Genomic DNA, 7,897 nt, shown 5'->3' with positions numbered 1-7,897 from the left:
TTTCTTACTCTTCCAAGTAACAAGATTACCCCCAACAAAAGTAAAGTACCCTGATGTGGACCTCCGATCTGTAATATTTCCAACCCAGTCTGCATCTGTGAAACCACAAACCTCAATGGTATTGTTGTGATTAGATAACATTACTCCTCTTCCTGGAGCTGACTTCAAATATCTCAAAATCCTCATAACAGCATCCATGTGATCCATACTGGGATTATGCATGAACTGACTTACTACACTTACTGCATACGCAAGATCTGGTCTGGTATGTGACAAATAAATCAGGCGTCTAACTAGCCTTTGATAGCGAGTTTTGTCAGTAGGTACCTGATTTAGGTGCTCTGCTAATCGATGGTTTTGCTCAATAGGAGTATCAATTGGAGTGCAATCCAACATACCTGTCTCTGTTAGTAGATCAAGGATGTACTTCCTCTGACACAGATAGATACCATCACTTCCCCGGGCTACCTCAATGCCTAAGAAGTACTTGAGTGTACCTAGGTCCTTCATCTCAAATTCTGTTGCTAGCTGTTTTTGTAATCTGTCCACCTTAATAGTATCATTACCAGTAACTACCATATCATCAACATATATAATTAGGGTTGTTACCTTCCCTTGTTGATGTTTGAGAAATAATGTGTGGTCTGAATTACTCTGTATGTAGCCAATTTTCCTCATGAATTGTGAAAATCTTCCAAACCAAGCACGAGGAGACTGTTTAAGACCATACAAAGACTTTCTCAACCTGCATACACAGTTATCTGGAGAAGCTGCCACATATCCAGGAGGAAGATCCATATACACTTCCTTTGTAAGTTCTCCATGAAGGAATGCATTCTTAACATCAAATTGTCTAAGCGGCCAGTTTAAGGTAGCAGCAAAAGAGAGCAATACCCGAATAGTGTTCATCTTTGCAACAGGTGCAAAAGTCTCATCATAGTCTATGCCATATGTTTGGGTGAACCCTTTTGCTACTAGGCGTGCTTTATACCGGCTTACTGACCCATCTGGATTATGTTTTACTGTAAACACCCAACGACATCCCACTGCCTTCTTTCCATGTGGTGGAGATACAAGCTCCCACGTATTGTTCTTATGTAATGCTTCCATCTCTTCCTCCATCGCTTTCCTCCATTTTGGATCTCCTAATGCATCCTGCACTTTGTTAGGTATTGATAAAGCAGAAATTTGATTCACAAATGATTCATATGACTTAGACAATCTTTTAGTAGACATAAAATTTGCCACAAGATACTTAGCTTTAGCCTGAAGGGTAGGTTCATATTTTTTTGTTGGCTGACCCCGAGTAGACCTATTTGGCAAGATATATTGTCTACTATTAGCTTCACTAGTACTAGTCCCAATAGAATTACTAACCTCAGATGAGTGATCTTCTGTACCAGGGGAACGTTGGTCAGGGTATAAATAACAGTAGGGGAGGCAGTTGTGCTGTCAGCTTCCGGTACCTGAATCTCTGGAGTGTTTATACCAGAATCATCTGGTGGTGCATGTGTAGCTGACACATCAATAATCCCAACCGAACCTGGCACCATATCTCCTGGTTGACTTGTCTCCCCCTTTCCATGATACAGTTCTTCAAAATATGAAATCTCCCCGTGAAGAGCAGTATTAGAAGACGTAAAATAGCTCATGTCCTCAAAGAAAGAAACATCCATAGTGACATAATATTGTCTGGTAGGTGGATGAAAGCATATGTACCCTTTTTGATGCCCTCCGTATCCAACGAACACACATTTAACCGCTCGGGCATCCAACTTAGACCTCTGATGTTTTGGAAGATGGACAAAAGCAACACAACCGAAAACACGAGCTGGAAGATTATGAAAAGAGGGTAAGGAAACATGGGAAGCAAGCACCTCATATGGAACTCTGCCTTCAAGGACACGAGATGGAAGACGATTAATGAGGTGAGCGGAAGTTATGACAGCGTCACCCCAAAGGTATTTAGGCATATGGGCACTAAAGAGAATACACCGAGCCATATCAAGTAAATGACGATTTTTCTTTTCGGAAACTCCATTCTGCTCAGGTGTGTAAGGACACGTTGTTTGATGAACAATTCCGTGTGTGTTAAAAAACTCCTGAAAGACACGATTCACATATTCCCCCCCCCCATTATCAGAACGAAGAATTTTAATTGTGGCATTATATTGTGTTTGGACAGTGGTATAGAAGGCTTGAAAAGCTGGAAAAACCTCCTTTTTGGTTTTTAGAAGAACAATTCATGAAAGACGTGTGCAATCATCAATAAATGACACATAATACCGCATTTCCGACACAGTAGATTCTTTGGAATGTCCCCAAACATCAGAATGAATTAATTCAAAAGGAAAAATACTTTTATTAGAAGTACTAGGGGAATAAGTAGACCGATGACTTTTGCCCAAAACACATGTTTCACAACGAAAAACTGACTCATCCACACCAATAAACAAAGTAGGCATGGATTTTTTCATAACACTAAATGAAGGATGCCTCAAGTGACGATGCCATAACCAAACTTCACTTAGCTTATCAGAAGTGGAGAGCAAAGCGATCCGGGACTGTGCCCCTGGTTTTTCCCCCGCATATGTCTGATCCAGATGAAACAACCTGCCCCGTAGATACCCCCGACCAATTAACTCCCCGGTGAGAAGATCCTGAAATATCACATACATGGGAAAAAATGTCACAGAGCACTTAGCTTCAGTGTTCATTTGTGGGACAGATATCAAATGATGAGATAAAGCAGGTACATATAACACATTGTGAAGCTCTATTTTGGGAGTAATACGAACTGATCATTTCCCTAATACGGGGAAGGCCTCACCATTAGCATTAGTAACATATGGTACTGGTGGAGGAGATAATATAGTAAAATAAGATTTGTCATAAGTCATATGATCAGACGCACCAGAATCAATAATCCATGTATCAAAACCATCAAAGTGAGAAATATGTAAAGCCATACCAATCTTACCACGACCAGCTATTGATGCTATGGGTGTTGCTCCTCCTGTTGTATGATGATCATGTCCAACCACACCATAAATATCTGGTTCCTGGACCAGTTGAATAGCTGCTTTTTCCTTAGGACGATAATTAGGCATTTGGGGCCTAAGGTGTGGATACAACTTCCAACAGGTTGCACGAGCATGGTTTGTATCATGGCAATAAGAACAAGGAAGGCGGGGCTGATTCCCGAAACCTGGTGGTGGTCCTCGGTGATGAAGTGGAGATGAAGTGGCCTGCTGAAGGGGTGGTGCTGAAGATCTAGCATGAATAGTAAGGCTGAAAACTTCAACTTGTGTCTGATGAAGGCTTTCTTGGTGAGATTCATCCTTACAGATATAGGTGAAAGCTGTAATTAAGCTAGGGGGTTCGGTCTGGCGGAGTAATTCCCATTTCGCACTGTTATGTTTAGTATCAAGACCTTTCAGAAAATGGTGAACTCGCTCAAGCTCTTTCTCACGTTGGTACCAAACAATATCCTCCTGATGTTTGATCATGCAAGGACGTTTCACATCAATCTCTGCCCAAATATTTCTTAGTTTGGTGAAATATTGCGCCACCGGTTGCCCATCTTGTTGCATCGCCAAAGCGGTGCACATTAACTCATAAACCTGTATGAAATCAGAATCATTAGTGTATAAGCCTTCAAGTGTCAGCCATATTGCATGCGCAGTGTCACATGCCTCCACCAGATCAATTATTTCGTCATTCATAGCTTTCCACAAGACGGACATCACAAGGCCATCATCATCGTCCCATTTAGTGTAGGCAATAATATCATCTTTACTAGGAGCCTGAGTGACTCCGGTTACATGCCCCATCTTGTGCATGCCGCGAAGATGAGCCGCCATAAGTCGCTTCCATTTACGGAAATTGGTTCTATTGAGTTTAGTACCCCCAAAGGACCCACTGTCAGAACTCTTGACAGATACTTCAAATTTCGGAACATCAGCTTCGTCTCCAGAACCCATTGAAAAGGAAATGGAAAAACAGAATCAGGAATTATGCAGCGGAAACACCAAAAAACTGATAAGAACCTGTCTTCGGTGCACGTTCACTGTCAGTGCACCTACACTGACATTAAAGAGGTATGAATTCTGGGCCGGTTCAGATCTTGTGCGGGTCGGATTTGAAGCCGGGTCGGGTCGTATCTGGGTCGGGTCGAACCGGGGATAAATCCGGGTCGGATTGAGTGGGCCGGGCCGCACAGTTTCTGGGCCGGGTCGGGAATGTCGATTTATGTCGATTTAGGGTTGATTTTCTGCGATTTGGAGGAGAACGACGTCCGGTGAAGAGCGGCGACTGAGGAGCGGCGAGCGATGTCGGAGCGGGGGGCGCGGAGACAGCAACAGCGGCGCAGCGGTGACGAGAGGACGACGTCGGCTTGAGTGCGGAGCGGACGGCGTCGGGCCGAGAATCAGCGGGAGCGCTGGAGGAGTGTCGGCGACGTCGGGCTTAGCTCAGGTGAAGGGCGACGTCGTGGAGCACCGGGGGACAGCGGTGATGGAGCGCCGGAGGGGAGGAGGCAGCGGCGAGCACGAAGGCAGTAGCCTGCCAGAAAAAAAAAAACGGGAAAAAATGCCCAGAAAAACAGAGCACGGAGGCTCTGATACCAAGTAGAAAGGTATATATTCTTACTTGATTGATATGAACAATTACAAGGTATTTATAGAAATCTAAACTACTATTTATCTAGTATGAAACCAAATACAGATTTGTCAATTAGTACGGCTATAGATTTAGTTTGTGAGATCTATTTGTTGTTTGTTGACTCATGTTAACAGGCTTCGTAGTCATGGCCTTCTCTTCGGACTCTGAGATGTATTCCCTGCTGTTTTGTGCAAACAGCAGCTTGAACATGATAATCATGCGTTGGTTGAAAAATGAACTCTGGCTTTGGCGCTGAAGGGACTACGTACCTGAGGTCGTCTGCATTTGATTTTAGGATTTTGGTGAAGGCAGAGTTGTTTGGGGTGAAAATCGTGGTTGAGATTTGAGAATGAATCAACGGAAACCTTAAAAGGATACGAGAGGCATTGTATAAACATGTCCTCTCTATAAGATGGATGCTGTGCCAAACAAGACATCAGCAGCAGAAGAAACTGTAATAGTGGAAACTTTGAACAGTTTGGAAGCACCATGCTAAGCAATTTGTTTCTCTCTATTTGGTACCAATGTTGAGGAATCGGCTTGGTATGTGTATGTATTGCTTTATAGAAGCATGGACGGGGGTCTTAGTGTGACCTTGATGAGCTAATACGAATGTCACGTGATGTTAAGCATCAATCATTTGGGGTAAATATGTTCTTCACTGTCACTTGTGGATTATGATTCAACACAAAGTGTCATATAACGTGGCCTCAGCTCCGATGCCAAGTCCGACTACTAACTGAGATGGTGCTACTCTGAGCCCACATTAATCAAGGGAAAGATGACTCGAGGCTTTCCATTGCGGTGTAGTTCAATTGATGGCTTCGTGTAGACCTTGTAAACCTTTGTCATCATAGACCTTGTAAACCTAAACAATGTCAGAGTTGAAGCCAAAGAAGGCACTGCTTGGGTACAGTCCGGTGCGACACTCGGCCAGCTTTACTACCATGTTGCAATTAACAGTTCAGGCAGGCTAGGTTTTCCTGCCGGTACTTGCCCTAGCATCGGAGTTGGTGGACATATCAGCGGAGGTGGACAAGGCATGTTGATGAGGAAATTCGGGCTTTCCTCAGATAATGTTGTGGATGCAATTGTGGTTAATGCTGATGGAAAAGTTCTTAATAGGCAAGCAATGGGGGAAAATTGGTTTTGGGCTATTAGAGGAGGTGGAGGTGGAAATTTTGGAGTAGTTGTCGAATGGAAGGTTGCATTGGTTCACGTTCCTAACAAGGTGACAGGGTTCAATATCCCCAGGAGACTTGAAAACAATGCAACCAAATTGGTTCACATGTGGCAGCAGATTGCTCACCAATTACATGAAGATTTGCTCATAAGAATTATCTTTTCTGTAGAAAAAGAATCGAAAGGGGCAGCAACAATTCAAGCCAATTTCAATGCATTGTTTCTTGGAACCATTGATCAGTTAGTCCCATTGATTGGCTCAAGCTTTCCGGAGTTGGTTTTGAAGCCTGAGGACTGCAAGGAAATGAGTTGGATCGAGTCGGTTACAACCAGATTGAGCCTTTGGAGATTTTATTAGACCGAAACCATGTTCAGAAAGGGTTCTTCAAAGCCAATTCTGATTTTGTGACCAAACCCATTTCAGAAACTGACTTAGAGTACCTATGGAAGGTAATGCTGAAAGGTAGTGAAGCAGGTGTAATGCTGTGGGATCCTTACGGTGCAAAAATGAGTGAGATATCAGAGTCTGCAACTCCATTTCCACAGAGAGCTGGAGTCTTGTACAATATTCAATACTTCAGCGCGTGGCAAAACGGTGTAGCTTTGGTTGAGAAGAAAAGGCTAGATTGGATCAATAGAGTCTACAATTTTATGGGTAAATTTGTTACAAAAAACCCAAGAACTGCCTATGTCAACTATAGGGATTTGGATATTGGGAGAAATGTCAAATGGACTTACTTGGAATCCAAGGTGTGGGGCGAGAAGTATTTCAAGGGAAACTACAAGAAACTAGCACGCATTAAAAGTGAGGTTGATTATGGAAACTTCTTCAAGAATGAGCAAAGCATTGTACCGTTTTTTCTCTGAATTATTGTGATAGATGAATTTCTAGGGTACTCGTTCTTCATGTAATAACTACGTTTTTTTTATTGAGAATATTTAACTACAATTGATTTGGCATAGCAAACATTTACTTAACCCTTACCCAATAATTACAATTCTATGTCCACATGAATATCAATTGCATTCATACATTGATCAGCTAGCTGCCTGGACCGCAGTATGTGATTGAGATCGTTAATCTGATTATGTACTACATGATAACATAGCCATAACTAAATCTAACAAAATAATGAAAGAGAAATAATGAAGAAAACCTGGAGATCAGAAAATTTATTCTGAATTGAATTATATGAGCAAACATACAACATTAAGGGAAAGGCAGATAGAGAGAAACTCTTAAGACTTATTAGAGCATCTTTAGCAATGCTAGTCATATTTTAGTCAAAACAGCTCAAAAGTCATTTTAACTGGTCATTTTAGAAATACGTCTGCATCAATTATCTTTATTTTGGCTTCAAAGTATTCATTACATGAATAAAAAGTATTTTAAATGTATATATAATTCTATATAAGGAATATTTTAGATTCAAATGCTTTAACTTTAAATTATCTCACTCGATAAATTTGTAAAGTGTGATTTCTTATCTTAAGAGCATCTTTATCAGACTCTCTACTATAGTTTTTTAGTTATTTTAGAGAGCATGTTTAGCTTTTTACGAAAAATAGGGACTGCACCAAACTCGCTGTCACACTCAACAAATTTATCGAGTGAGATAGTTCAAAATTAAAGCATTTGAATTTAAAATATTCCTTGTAAAGAATTATATATACATTTAAAATACTTTTTAGTCATGTAATGAACACTTTGAAATCAAAATAGAGAAAACTGATGCGTGTTTCTACTAAAGTGGTTGGCTAAAATGACTTTTGAGCTATTTTGACTAAAATTTAACTAAAATATGGCTAATATTACTAAAGATGCTCTTACATTGACCAGGAAATAGAAAAGTCAGGTCACCAATAAATAGAGAACAGCTGGCATATATACTAAACATAACACTATTAGCATTGAGATGAAATATTAACACTTATTAGCCTGAATGCTAACACTACAGATTCACCAAAAACCAATGAACAGAATGATATAATGCTCCCCATCCTCCTCTGATCTGACATAGAGCTAAGATATACCACCAAAAACCTACATAAC

At 41.1% G+C, this 7,897-nt stretch overlaps 1 pseudogene; it reads left to right on the top strand.

Moving 5' to 3' along the window:
• Nucleotides 1-5,503: 5,503 nt before the first annotated feature.
• Nucleotides 5,504-6,711, top strand: LOC126786895 (tetrahydroberberine oxidase-like; annotated as a pseudogene).
• Nucleotides 6,712-7,897: the final 1,186 nt, after the last annotated feature.

This window comes from Argentina anserina, chromosome 3 (genome assembly GCF_933775445.1).
Source record: "Argentina anserina chromosome 3, drPotAnse1.1, whole genome shotgun sequence".
Taxonomy (NCBI): domain Eukaryota; kingdom Viridiplantae; phylum Streptophyta; class Magnoliopsida; order Rosales; family Rosaceae; genus Argentina; species Argentina anserina.
The sequence above is the reverse complement of the archived record's forward strand: the minus strand, read 5'-3'. Positions and strand labels throughout refer to the sequence as shown.